The 15,033-nt window shown below is 37.4% G+C and overlaps 1 long non-coding RNA gene across 2 annotated transcripts in view; it reads left to right on the forward strand.

Moving 5' to 3' along the window:
* Window positions 1-15,033, forward strand: part of LOC128823224 (uncharacterized) — a 147,857-nt gene that overhangs the window by 68,299 nt on the left and 64,525 nt on the right. The window contains exons 1-2 of one of the 2 annotated variants that reach the window (XR_008441704.1): window positions 10,304-10,370; window positions 10,483-10,658. This is a non-coding gene — a long non-coding RNA (uncharacterized LOC128823224). Of the gene's footprint in view, window positions 1-10,303; window positions 10,371-10,482; window positions 10,659-15,033 lie in introns of those variants that run through there. The other variant, XR_008441702.1, reaches the window with a different exon arrangement.

The raw sequence follows: 15,033 nt of genomic DNA on the forward strand, positions 1-15,033 counted from the left end.
TGTTTACTTTATTATTACTCTTTCCCTTTCTCTCTTTCACCTATTTGCATTTTATATTGAAATAGAGAAGGCATTTGGCACATGAGTTAGTCTGTCTGGACCTCACTAACCAATATGAGTCAAATGCTTTCTCCCTTCATCTCAAATAAAGGGAGGCATACCATAACAGGGTACAAAACGTATCTTTCAACCTAGGAACTCTCCTGGAACATGCTTAAAACAAAAGTTCAAAATAACAAGTTTTGCAAATGTATTTTGGTACTTGTATTTGCACTTCTGCCCATCAACCCCCAAAAATAATCATAGTAATCAGAGTGCCTTTTAAAGTTAACAGTTAAAATGTCTGGAAAAGGGAAAGTGGTGGTGTTTACATAGAAAATATTGTATTCTTGAATTTTGAAATAAACTCAATAATTCAATGTAAAAATTTCTAATAATGAATTGTGTTCTTGAGTTCAATTGTGGATTTCTCCCCTAGTTTCCCATCATGTAATGGGAGAAAATAGATGTACATTTATAGATTTTCATTATGCTCCCATGTGATCTGTGCACCCTTTCAAATACAAACTCTACTAGACATCTGCATTTGATAATGGAATTTCTCATTGCATTTTCTTGAAGTACTTCAGAAATAGTAGAAATTAAAGCGTATGTGATTTGTAAGAAACTGGAACAGAATTTGAGTTTTGAGTCTGACATGAGGTACATAAAATGTCTTAAATTGCTGAGGTAAGTAGCTATTGGTAACATAGGACCTGATCCAAAGCCTATGAAGTCAATAGGAGCCTTTGAGTTGACTTCAACAGCCTTTGGATTAGACTCATGATTTGGTAAGCAAATGAAGCCATCATTATTCATTTAACTCAAATGCAGCCTTGTGCTTAAACCTGTTTTTATTGATAAAGGAGGATGTTAGCTTTAATAGCAGGCTCTTCAGTTTTGAAAAGTACTGTTTGTACTTGGCACCAAGACAGTTGACAGAGATAGGCAGCAGAGCCTCTTTTTTTTTTTTTTTTTAATTTAAAGTCCAGTACCTCAAAGAGTGCAGAGGCTGTTGTGTCAGATAATTGGAATTTGATACATTTCTGGGTCCTGGAATGGAACTTGAACTTAAAAGCTTTCTGTTCAGTGGGTAGAATGCTACTATTCTGAGATATACCAACACAGATTGACGGAGCTACTGAAACCATTCTGTACGTACAGGAAGCACTATTTTTATTCGTCTAAAATCTGCAAAAATGGGAACTGCTTTATGAATTGATTTTGGTGCTGGTGGACAGGCTTGCATGCACTTTACCAAACAGTACATATTTTGTTGGGAGCTACCATTCCTAATGAAATCTCAGTTGTGAATGAAAAATAGCCATCAGAAAGTTAAATGTTTGGCTTATGCCTAGCAGTTGTAGAATAATTTAATTGGAGACCTAAACAGTGCTGTGATAATACAAATGCCACAACAGTTCAACAACAATCATTCGTATTTTTCCTGCGGAGATAATAAAGATGCTGGTTTACTCCTGAATGAGAGAAATGCAGTGTCTTCTATGGATGCATTTTGGCTGTTGACACGTGTCTACAAATTTAAAACTGTCTCTTGCGTCGCTGGTGAAAGTTATTGTTGGAAATTATCAATATTTCCCCCAATGTTTTGGGGTGGGTGTGGCCTTCCTCAAGTGAGTGTTTTGTTTGAGCCATGGTTTAAAGAAACTTCTTTTGACCATGAAAGTATTGTCAGCTAGAGCTCTAATACTAAACATTTTTTGTGGAAGGTTAAGAAGTTTGTGGTGAGGCAACTCTATCCAGAGTCCTTGAGCTTCCTTGAGATATGATATTGCATTAGACTTTCTGGTGATGGACCGAAGTCAGGTGTGCATGCTGATTCTTTTAGATCTCTAAGCAGCCTTTGATATTATTGACCACAAACTGATGGTGTGCTTCCTGCAGATCCTTCCAGGGAAGGGGGCTGGAGAGTGCTTCTATTTATTTATTTTTTGAGAGATTTCAGAGGGTGGCATGTGTTGACTGCATATCAGCCGCAGGTGTTCTATTGTAGTGGTGGTGTTCTGTGTTCTTTTGTCAACCCTCCATGTATTGTGTATGTGAGATGAGATTGAGGCATTTTTGGCTGTGACGCTTCCTGTACCTTCATGACCTATCTTACTGTGTCTCTCACCAGACCTAGATAATGATTTCCCTCCACCTGGCAACAACTGGGCCTTAGGTGGGAGTGAACTGGTGAAACTGAGTCCTCCTAAGACTGAAGTGATGCTGGGAGGAAGAATATGGACGAGTAGCAAGGACAGTGTCTGCCCCATAAATTGAATGTCAGTCCACCTTTGGTCAAGACGTTTTATACGCTGGGGATTGTCCTGAATCCCCAGGTAATGTTGCTTATAAACCTTCTTGACCAAAGGTGCGCAAACATTCAATTTACTGGACAGATACCATCCTTGCCACCTTCAAATTGCCACAATCACCCGCACATTCATTACAAAACTAAAATGTCATGTTGTATCATAATTTACTGGTTACTAAAGGCCAGTTTCTCAGCTGGTGTATATTGATGTAAATAAACTTCAACAGAGCAATGCCAGTTTATACCAGCTGAGATCTGGCTTTTCAACTAGTGGAAGTGGCTGCTGTTCACTAAGTCTGGTGTCAATCTTAGGAAATGTGTGTGTAACATCTGTACTCTAGGCTGCACTAGCTCCCTGTTTGTTTACAAATGCAATTTAGGGTACTGATTTTGATCCCTGCGTAGTTTGGGCCTTGGCTATCTGCGAGACCCTCCCTTTCTCTCCCTCCCATCATATCCCCTCAAGGTAATTGAAACAGCAGCGGTGCTTTATCAAAAGTTCTGATATAAATGTCTCTCTGGAATTGGGCCTTTGTATTACAGGGCCCTCGACTCTGGAACTTGCCCCCCCCTCTCGGTCCTTCAGCCTGCTGACCTCCAGAGTACACTTTTTACACAGTTTTTTTGCTTGAGCGTATGGGAGAGCATGATTGTAGAAAAGCATCTGGAACTGTTTGAAGGAAGGAGTCAATTTAGATTGATTTTTCGTTTAACTGTAGTATATTCACTTAGAGCTTGTTTGATAAGCACAATTTTATAAACTTAAAATAAATGTGTGCACAAGATGTGTAAACGCTATCTAATGTTTTGCCTTGAGCAGTAATACTCAGACTGAGGCTCGGGAACCACAAGTGGCTCTTCAATGTGTCTCCTGCGGCTCTTTGCAACACATTATATTAAAATACTGTGTGATTTTTATGACAGGTTTCAGAGTAGCAGCCGTGTTAGTCTGTATTCGCAAAAAGAACAGGAGTACTTGTGGCACCTTAGAGACTAACAAATTTATTTGAGCATAAGCTTTCGTGGGCTACAGCCCACTTCATCGGATGCATGCAGTGGAAAATACAGTAGGAAGATATATATACATAGAGAACATGAAAAAATGGGTGTTACCATACACACTATAAGGAGAGTGATCAGTTAAGGCGAACTATTATCAGCAGGAGAGAAAAAGAACTGTTTGTAGTGGTAATGAAAATGGCCCATTTCCAGCAATTGACAAGAAGATGTGAGGAACGGTAAGGAGGGCTGGCGGGGGGGGGGAGGCATGGGGAAATAGTTTTACTTTGTGTAATGGGCCATCCACTCTCAGTCTTTATTCAAGCCTAATTTAATGGTGTTCAATTGCCAATTAATTCCAATTCAGCAGTCTCTCGTTGGAGTCTGGTTTTGAAGTTTTTTGTTGTAATAGTGCGACTTTTAGGTCTGTAATCGAGTGGTCAGAGAGATTGAAGTGTTCTCCAACTGGTTTTTGAATGTTATAATTCTTGACGTCTGATTAAATGGACACAAATCAGATGTCAATGGACACCATTAAATTAGGCTTGAATAAAGACTGAGAGTGGATGGGCCATTACACAAAGTAAAACTATTTCCACATGCCTTTCCTCCCCTTCCCCCCTACAGTTCCTCACATCTTCTTGTCAATTGCTGGAAATGGGCCATTTTCATTACCACTACAAACAGTTCTTTTTCTCTCCTGCTGATGATAGCTCGCCTTAACTGATCACTCTCCTTATAGTGTATGTGGTAACACCCATTGTTTCATGGTGTGTGTGTGTGTGTGTGTGTGTGTGTGTGTGTGTATATATATATATATATATAATATCTTCCTACTGTATTTTCCACTGCATGCATCCGATGAAGTGGGCTGTAGCCCACGAAAGCTTATGCTCAAATAAATGTGTTAGTCTCTAAGGTGCCACAAGTATTCCTGTTCTTTTTGTGTGATTTTAGTTACTAACCAATCAGAATGCTTTTGCTACGTTATTAACCAATTGTAGAAAACTTGGTCAGTAATTTTGCTGTGAGAAAATCACACACGCGCGCACACACACACACACACAAAATGAAACAATGAATTCATACTACTCTGGCTCTTTTGGGTAATGTTTATCACCAGTTTGGCTCCTGAACCACTGAGGTCTGAGTATCACTGGCCTAGAGTGTTTCTTTCATTATAAGTCAGATCTCAAAGTAGTATATTTGGAAATAACCTATTATAGCTCAAATAGACTTGTCTTTACAAAACAGTAAACATAAAACCAAAAAACATCAGAATACTTCTGCTTAACTGTTTGAATTGAAAATACAATATGGCAGACACATAAAGAATAGAGGGGAAGAGAACTTCCTCTTCACCATCATTTTGCCTGTTTATTTTTAGGACACTGCATTTAGGTTAAACAAAACTTTCTCCATATTATAAACTTAAGAGGCATATATTTCAACATTCTAGAATACTGAAATCTTAATAAGTCATTTAAAAAAAATAGTTAGTGCAAAGAAAGAAATGCAGCCTAAAGTTTGGTTTAATTTCTTGACTGTCTACTGTACGTTGATGGTGCTTTTTGAATTTTCTGTTGCAAAAACAATACTTTTTTAAAAAGAGGTTTCACATTTTGAGGCTCACCATATCTTTTGGTATCTCATATTTAAAAGTAAATAGTTTAACCCCAGTATCATAAGAGCTAAAATTCTAAAATGGTCTTTTTAGGACTTCATCACTCCCAAAGAAAAAGACCAAGCCAAAGGATTATTGAGCGTTTTCTGTTTTGTGTACTTCATTAAACAGATTATCTCCATTAGAATGACAAGCTGTCTGCTCTAAAGTTGTAAAACCTGTACTCTACATAGCTTCACTTGCAAACTAGTCTTGAGTGCTCTGATCAAAATGCTAATGGCAAGATGAAATGCAGCCCTGTGTTTTCCCTTCATTGCCAGTAGTAGTACTTTTACTTCAAGTGTGGGGCAAAAGGGCATCTACCAGAATGTCAAGCATGCTCCTGTTCATACAGGGCTAACCTGTAAAAGAAAAAATTAAAAGGAAGGAGGAAGATATTGAAAAATTCAGCTCCTGCGAATTTGTTTTATATTGATTAAATATAATTGCTACATCTTATGGCAGAAACTTTGTATGAAAAGGCAGTAATTGTAATTAATTTTTTGTCTATCCCACATATTTGATGATAGCTCTGATTCATGCTATTATATTCTCTCTTCCTTCACCCACAGCAAAACAAACTTAATTTGATTCATAGCCCCAGGAAAAAAAAAATTGAAATTACTCACATGGTTATGATTCAGCTCGACATGGAATCCTGTCCTCCTCTATCCTCCCCTTCTCCCACCCAAACCACCCCCATCCTTACCCACAATATATTTATGTCATTGCAGTCTGAAAACATTGTGAGTGGCACTTTAAAAACAGGGTAAAAGAAATCCTTTTCCAAAGTGCTGTATAACTTATGTCTACATGCATTTAACAAGCTTTTCCCTGTGCTAAGTGATATGGAGGCAGTAGCAGTTTTCTGTTTGTGTGTTAAAGTAACTTGAAAAGCAGTACTCTATTCTAGTCTGGAGATTTACCTGGTTTTAGAAGTAGGCACAGGTAAAGCAGCTTGTAGTACTGTATAAATATGCAGCCATTCTCACATTTATAAAGCTGATATTTCAGAAATGGAAATATGGTTATTTTAAAAGGGATCCTGTCACATGGGGATTAGTGGTTTTAAACAAAAACAAACTGTAAGAACATGTCCGTTTCACCAGGGAAAAGTAGAAAAAATAGTTTAAAGATTTGTTAAAATCTTAAGTTTTAAAACTTTTTTTTGGAAAGGTGAAAGCTGTCCTAGCATGAATTAATAGACGTATGCCCTGTTTCCTACAACATGCACCAGATGATATTTTCCTCTAGATGATCATCACACTGTTGAATCCTATCCACAACTGGGAGTGTGAACATTAAGCCCTGATCCTAGCAACCATCACCACTGTTATCTGAGTGCCTTCCATTTAAAACCAACAGCAATAGTTCATATTAGTTACAATATGAGCTGAAAGTAGAATTTAGCCAAAGCTGCAATGAATGGGGCTGTGGTAGATGAGATATAAAAAATGATTAAAAGTACTATTTTACATTAATCCAGGTTCTGCTATTCACAGGTGCTGAGCACCCACAACTCTAGTTGAGATCATTAGTTCAAGGTCTCTGAAAATTGAGCACTACAGACATATAGCAATGAGCTCTAGAGACTTTATACACGTTGATGCTATTTACCAGTCATTGTGTGTTCAACATCTTGCACAAGTTGGAGGGAAAGGAAATTAGCCAAGCATACTGGGACATCCTCATACTCTTCAACAAAGACTGAAATGCTGCCACCATAAACTTACTGTAACTGCGATGAGTGTATGGATATCCAAGTCTTTCTTTTGTAACAGCAGAATCTACAGTGCAAGCATCAACCACCTGATGTTTCAGATGTCAGTATTTTTTTTTTTTTAATGTCATGTATATAATAGAACCACAGATTCCTCAACCAAATGTTAGTTAGCATGAGAGGCACAATGTGTTCCAGTTGATTCAGCCTGAGACTGAGAGCCAAGGACTTCTGAGTTTTAATCCAGGTCTACCACTAACTTTCTCCCTTGATCTCAGTTTCTCCATTTTTAAAAGGAGGCTAAAGATATCTATTTCATAGAGATATTGGGAAGGTTAATTAGTTAATAAGCAGTTGGAGGTATAAATTAGTTCTCATCTTTTTTGTGTGTGTTCTTTGACTGACTTTTCTTGTCAGATAATTCCCAAACCAACACATTTACATTTTCTATGTAAATACCATACATACAAAATACTATTATGGAATATTTTGGTTTTGTGTCATCTGAGTCACATATTCTTCATCCTCAAAAACATTAAAAATTAAAGATTGGTTATTTAGTTTATGAACTTTACATAAAAATATTCTAGTTATGAAACATATTTTTATGTGAAGAATCTCATAATAAATGGTTATGGGGCAGGGCAGAGAAATAGTCCAGTTTTTTTTTAAAGGAGCTTCTTCAGATAAATCTATTACCCTAGATCTCTTCTGAAAATGAACTGAGATTATATTCTGGGATTATTGACTAGGTAAGAGATCTCTAAAAATCTGCCTCCTTTTACTTCTTATGTTGTTACGTACTTGGCTTTAAAGAAGATGGAGGTACCTGTTAGCAGACATAGGAGGAGTAAATTAACCTGGTATTGCCTTGTTCTACTTAATATTTGCCTGAATAAAGCTCATTGTAGGATTTGGGCCACAATATAGAATATACTGGTAGTTTTGCAACTTGAATAAAATAAACGCAAGCTATAAAATACATGGAATTAAAATAAGTTTTCCTTCGTTTTTCAAAAATGGCAGTCAGTGAAAGATCTCGGGTATTTGTAGGAAAATTTCAAAATGACTAAATATACAGTATGCGATGGTGTCATAGCCATGTATGTCCCAGGATATTAGAAACAAGGTTGGTGAAGTAATATCTTTTATTGGGCCAACTTCTGTTGGTGAGAGAGACAAGCTTTTGGAGCTACGCAGCAGAAGTTGGTCCAATAAAACGTATTACCTCACCCACCTTGAATATAAAGTATTATTTGCTGCATATTGCAAATCTTATTAGATAAACTGATTCCGATTTAAAAATATTAGGTGTCTTTCTGTTATCCAAATGCTTCACCACTAGTTTTGGGGAGAGTGAGGGGGTTAATAGAAAGATTTTCTAGGATAGAATTTTGGCATTTGTGAATTTAGTATTTTGCTGGAAATATACCAAGCAGCTTTTAACATTGGATTAATTGTCCCCTGTTGAAATACATTTTAGTACTCAACTGTAGTGCCTACCCAAATAGATAGCTAAATGTGGCTTGATGGCTACATAATAAATGTAGTTTCTAGATACAGGACTTGGTGAAGAGCAGTGGTGGCCAACCTGTGGCTCCGGAGCCGCATGCGGATCTTCAGAGGTTAATATGCGGCTCCTTGCATAGGCGCTGACTCTGAGGCTGAAGCTGCAGATGCTAACTTTCCAATGTGCTGTGGGAGTGCTCTCTGCTCAACCCCCTGTTCTGCCCCAGGTCCTGCCACGACTTCACCCCTTCCCCCAAGGCCCCTGCCCCTTCCCCTTCCCCCGACCCTGCCATGTCCTCCCCTCTGCCCCCTCCCCACCAGAGCCTCCTGCACACTGCAAAACAGCTGGTTGCTGCGGGCGGGAGGTGTGGGGAGGGAAGGGGAGGCGCTGATTGGCAGGGCTACTGCTGGGCAGGAGGCGCTGGGGGCTGGAGTGGGGTAGCGGGGGCTGCTGACGAATTACTGTGGCTCTTTGGCAATGTTCATTGGTAAATTCCTGCTCCTTCTCAGGCTCAGGTTGGCCACCTCGGTGAACAGTGTTACATTCGGATAAAGTTGGGTTAACTTTCTAAGGGATTTAGTAGATTGAAAAAAATAATTATGATAACCCCTGGATTCTTAGAAGTTCCTTATAATTATGGGTTTACACCGAGGCAAACTTTCTTCAAAAAAGTATGTTGTTCTGGTCTGGGCAGTGGTTCCTGACAGATGTTGTTGACATACTGATGTTTTCTGCTATAGAACATGGGCCCTCTTTTTCACCAGGAGGGACAGCTCTTTTAGATATCCAGAGTATGCTGGAGAACTACTGTAAGTCTAAGGCTCTGAATCATGTCTGCAAAGTATCCTACTCCTCACTGCTAAAGAGGCTTGTTGTTCTGTGGAACAGGGGGCGGGGGAGGGGAGATGAGGCAGTTTGAGTCATCTTAAATGGTTTGTCCTGGCATACATTTCCTACCCATAAATTGGGATTGGCAAAAATCAACAGTGGCAAGAAGCCTTGCATTTGTCCCAGTCTAACAGCAGTTACTGCAGCCATGTAATCTTCATACCCTTGTGCACGGGGCAAAAGTGAAAATAAAATGGGGTACAATTCTGAGTGTTAAAAGACAAACACTGATTCTTTTCAAAAACATGTCCCTATGTCCTGTGCATTTTTTAAAGAGTTATAGATAGCTGTGATCTCCAATATCTTTTGGGTTGCCAATTAGACTTGTAGATTTCTTACAAACTATTCCTTTTTTGTGGAACAAATCCTTAAAATCACAATAAATGAAGAATTAATTGGTAGTGTCTAGTCTTTAAGTTGTATGAATAATAGAAATTGTACTGAACGAAGACAGGAGAAGTAGAGTTGGTTGTCACTGATTATTTTACATATTTAAATCACTCTGTATTTTTCAAGTTGAGGTGAGTGAACTGATACATAAATTGAGGAGGGGCTACATGTTTTCCTTTACTTTGAAAATCTCAACTTCAGAGTTGGGGGGGAGGGGTAAGAGAGAGAGAGAGAGAGAGAAGTTTTTATTTTAGACATGATATTTAATTACAAGTTTTCTCACAATTGGCTGGAAAAGCTTGTTTTAATTTTATTTTAGAAAATAGACATTGGTGGGAGCAGAGAATGAGTTGAGATAGTGGATATATAAACCAAATCTCAGTATGAGGATTTAATTGAATATGTGACAGACTAGTCTAGTTCTGTGTGTCCCTGTGAGGCGAGGGGGTTTCCTGCTGTAAGGCACTTGCAGTGTTCAGCCTGGGCGTTTTCGATTTGAGCTTGGTGCTTTTTTTTTTTTTTTTACTCAATGAGTGTCCTTTATTTAACCCCGTCGATTCATAAAGTTCTCTGCGGTGCAATTGGGACTGCCCTGTCATATGACTAAGCCTGTGATTGGTCAGCAGCTAATTGGCGGTTCTCTATAAGAACTCCCTGCATTAGAGCTAACTGAAGCTTTCCTCTCTTCCACTGCTGAATTACCCGTAGATTGTAACTCTGAGATTAGAGTGATTCAGCAACATGTGATAACAAAGTTATCAGTGCTGTGGGTTTGGCCAAGCTGTTGACAGACAGTAAAGCCTGCTGAAGCCAACTTGGATTAATGAGCGTCACCTATGAACTGGTAACTGTCACATTGAGAATGTTTACTGTATAAGAAGAATGCTGTTTAAAATCTTTGCCAGGAACGTGTATGGACTTATTATCCTTTTTATTTCTTCTCTGTTTTGTCACAGGAATGAAATGCTGATAGCTCCTTACTTTGGAGAGTGACTGAAAGAAAACAGATCATTCATACAGTATACAACAAAGGCATTTTATAATCTGATTTGTCTAGCTGTGATGAAGAATTTTAGTTAATGGAAGCTGCAGCAGTCTGTCACCAGGAAATATACTGCTTTATTCAGAATGGGTAAGTGCGAAATGACATTGCCTACTAATGGATATCATCTGGTCCATGTTATAATTATAAAATTGCTTGCAGATTCCTAGTAGTGTAACTAAGATAACTTGGAAAAAACACAAACCTGGTTACTCGGTCTAGTTAAATATAAATTTGAAAATGGCTTTTTGGGGCTTGGAGGGAATGTTTAACTCCGTTTTATTTTTTCTAAAGGGAAAAGTTTACTAAACTGTTCTAGGAGCTATGGATAAAGTGAATTTAATGCATATGGTTGTGATGTTCCTTTTGGATAGTTACTTTTAACAATGAAATGTTTGATTCTTAATAAAGGGTGCAAATAAAAACTTTTCATCAACATAATGTTTAGTAAGTGTAGAGCTTGATGACTCAGGTAAAATGGGGAGGCTACTTACCTCAACTACTGGTTGTATATTTTTACCAGGTATTGGTGTGTATATAAAATGAGATTTTTAAAACTCTATTTCATTAGTTACTACTTGATTAATTTGGTATGATCATAACACAAAATATGGTCTGACTGTCTAATATAATAAATAGGTAGACATGATATTCCATACCTGTCACTTGATTAATTAGTACATACTCCTTTTATTTCCTAAGAGACAACTAAAATTTACCCTGAATAAATTGAATCCTATGAATCCACCTAGTCTTGTAATAATCACAACCTGTATTTGAAAAAAAATGTTACTTGTACTTTTAAGTGTTTTCAGAATGTCCTCAGATGAGGACAAAAATAAAATGCTACAGTGGGATTTTGAGACTGGTTTCACTTTTTTTAGTGGATATCGATGCCTTCTTAATACTGCCTTAAAAAGGGGGGGCAGAGGGCGTTAGATGGTAGAAGGATGGCTATTTTATTGTCTAAATTGTTCAAACGCTTTTCTTTATTTCCTAATACAATGTTCGGAAGCTCTTTGAACAATACTTTTCATAAAAATAGAACTCAAGGTTGCTGAGTAGCTAAATTTATTGCAAAAATGAGCCGGAAATGTCTAATAAGAGGAGCAATAAAAAGAATAGACTTTAAGATAAGAATGTCTTTTAAGGGCAGTGTTCCCTAGCGAATAAGGAAGAATGTGACGCAACCTTTGCAATCAGATTCTTTTTCTTAGTTAAGGTGTGGCCAGGCAACACCTGGGAAAATGCTAGTTGTTAGCCTTAAGCAATCTGCGTTTAGAGGTTCTATATTCTCTTTGAAAATCATGAAACATCTATAGCTAGGAACATTTCACTTATTAATATGCTAATTAATATTTCATAATAATCCAACAAATGCAGGAAGTTAAAATTCTGCCACTACTACTTTTCCCCCAAATAACTCATACTAAAATATTTGAAGCCTAAAAAATACTATTTTAGTGGATTTGTCTGTTTTTAACCTAATGACCTACCCCCATCCCTTTTGGTTTCAATCACCTGTTCTGAAATACTTGTGTGAGTGAAGACTGGCTGACTGATCCAAATGAAAGGGAAATATCAGAAACTAAATAAACATGTCCCTCTTTAGATCATGTTTATTACTTTTCTTTTATTTTGTGACATACTGTTAACTGTTTCCAGTTTATTCATAAAAAGCTTACATTTTAAAGTGTGTGATCTCTCACACAACCACATTTTACCCTACTTCTGGTAGTGTATGTTTACTGTCTAATTTTTGTTAAGGTAACTAAACTAATGAAAATATTTACAGATGCTATAAAAAGAAAATCCTCTGGGTGGTTGTATTGCAAAACTAAAAAGAGCACTTCCATCTTGAAAATAAACTTTGCTAAATATGTCAATAACTACATTTGTAGGTTAAATTCTCCCACAGGTGCTTAGGTACTGTGGGGAGGGATAGAAGCATCTACATACATACAATTGTTTGTTTGTTTTTAGTTTTAAGATTCTAGTTGACAGATGCAAATTACATAAACTACTAAAAGTAATTTTTCCTGTGGGAAGGGGTATATAGAGAATAAAGAAAGGGCATTTCCATCACAAGCATAAAGATTATTCAGGGGCATCCAAAGAGTCAAAATATTGTTTCCATGGCAACAGTATGCATCTAAAGTACTCGGTTTGGCAATATCACTAAAAACTACAGACCTCCAAAAGTAGTTTGTCATTAGATTTGGGGGAGGGAAGGCAGTGCTTGCCTAGGATGCATGCCATAGTGCACAGCTCTTCTGAATAGTGTTGTCTGGAAGTGCCAGGTCAGAATAAATTCTGGGCTGCTTCCACCCCATGTAACTCCATTATTTTGTTTAGTGTCATAAAGCATGGGAGTGAACTCAGAATTTGTCCCCCTTTTCACTGGGACAAAAATTGCTTTCCTTACGCATTCAGTTTGTAAGGGGGTGGGGGTGGGGGTGTCATTTTAAGAGCTGGAAGTTTCCACAAGTCTGTTTTGTGTGTGTGTGTATATATATATTTCCAGTGGGAACAACTTGAACTGGTTAGACTATGTAAGTCATTTCAACATCTCAATAGATTTTCCTTAACATATGGTTGTGGAGGAATGTTCTTGGTAGCAGTATGGAACAGCACTTCAGAGAACATTAGTCATTTTCCCAGAAATGACATTAGAGGTTCCTGTGCGCTTGTAGATAGTCCTAACTCAAGGAAACTGTATAGGGAGGTCCCATCCTTTCTAGCCTTAAAGATCTCTATTATAGTTTTTTTCAAAAAGAGAGAAAAAGCTTTAACCCTAGACTTGTTCATCTTTGCTCTTCTTGTCCTCAGTAGCAATGTCCCTTTTTACAGTTTTCCCTCTGCTTTAGGTCTGGAAATTGTATATTCTTAAGTGAAAATAATTCTGTATAAATATCATTTCAATACAGAAATATTTTGTTCACCCAGCTGTAAGCTGAATACTGTAGACTGTAGTTGTGCACCTTTAACTGTCAGAAACCCACTATAAAATAACTGAAGAGGTTCTCCCTTGGGGGTGATCATTCCATTGTGTTTGGTTTGATTTGTTCTGAAAAGTTACTTATCACAGCAAGAGCTCAAAAGCTGACTTAGTGTCACTTCTTTGCTTGGGGATATGAGAGAGAAAGAGAAACCCATTTCAAACTTAGGATATAAAAAATAGTTGTCAATAAAACATGACACATCTCAGCATTGCATATTTAGGTTTTAATAATTTGAGTTAAGAACAACAAATCAATATATTGGGGAAAATCTGTGTTAAACACTTCTGAATCTTCATGAAATTGCTGATGTTTTAATTGTAAATATGGACACTTCTGTTTATAATGCTAAAACATGTCAGGTCTTATATTGACAGCTGTCACACACACAGTGCCCAATGCTGACAAAAATTGGCCAATGGCATAGATTTCCAACTACTTGATTCGTTGTTACAGATAGAAGCATGTATGAAAAAGTCCCTCAGAAAAGGTTTTTACAGAAAATTGAGTAGTCACAGGTAGGTAAGAGATAAAGATCTTTTATGGATGGGACTGATTGAGAGAGAGAGAGAGAGAGAACAAAGTTCAAGAATAAATGAATTGTAGAAGTTTATTGTGGTGCCCCAAGTATCTGTAGTAGCTTAGGGAATGATGGTCAATAATTAGATTGTTCATCTTTTCTTTCAGGCTCAATGAGGTGACAAAAATTTGAAGAGCACACAGTTAGAGTTATATAAATTGAGGCTAGTAAGGAACTTCTGAAGGACCTAACTAAAATTAGGTGCCTGGGCAACATATCAGAAGAAATTCAGTATAAACAGGGTCAGGTAATGCACGTTGGAACAAACCATTGAACTATTTGTTCACATAGATGGGTTCTAAATTAACTACAAACAGGGAGGTTCAAGAAACAGATAAAGCCCACAGAAGGGCAGTGAAAGGCTGAAAAGTAAAAATATTAGTACTGTATAGTTTAGAAGAAAGGCAAATAAAGTGATAGAAATATATAGAATCATGAATAGTAAAAGGATTACTGAGGTATGCTTATTTCATTGTCTCACAATACAAAAGACATAATACAACCCCTAAGTGCCTGGGATTAGAGTAAACTTCTCCAGTAAGTATAATTGTCCATTATGGGGTATTTATACCATTTAATGAAGCAACCAGTACTATCCATTGTGACTCAGGATATTGGACTATTAGGCTGATCCAATATGATTCAGATATTTGTGAATTTGGTAGAACCTCCATAATTCAGTTTCTCTCCATAAAATGACAATATTTACCTACTTTTGTAAAGTCCTTTGGACATTTCTGGTTGAAACGTGCTTGATATACATGCAGCTATTTATTGCCATAACAGATATCACTGTTTCAGTGTTTATAATTTCCATTTAAATGACATAAAAAGCGACAAAGAGTCCTGTGGCACCTTATAGACTAACAGAAGTATTGGAGCATAA

Source organism: Malaclemys terrapin, chromosome 1 (genome assembly GCF_027887155.1).
Source record: "Malaclemys terrapin pileata isolate rMalTer1 chromosome 1, rMalTer1.hap1, whole genome shotgun sequence".
In the NCBI taxonomy this organism is placed as follows: Eukaryota; Metazoa; Chordata; order Testudines; family Emydidae; genus Malaclemys; species Malaclemys terrapin.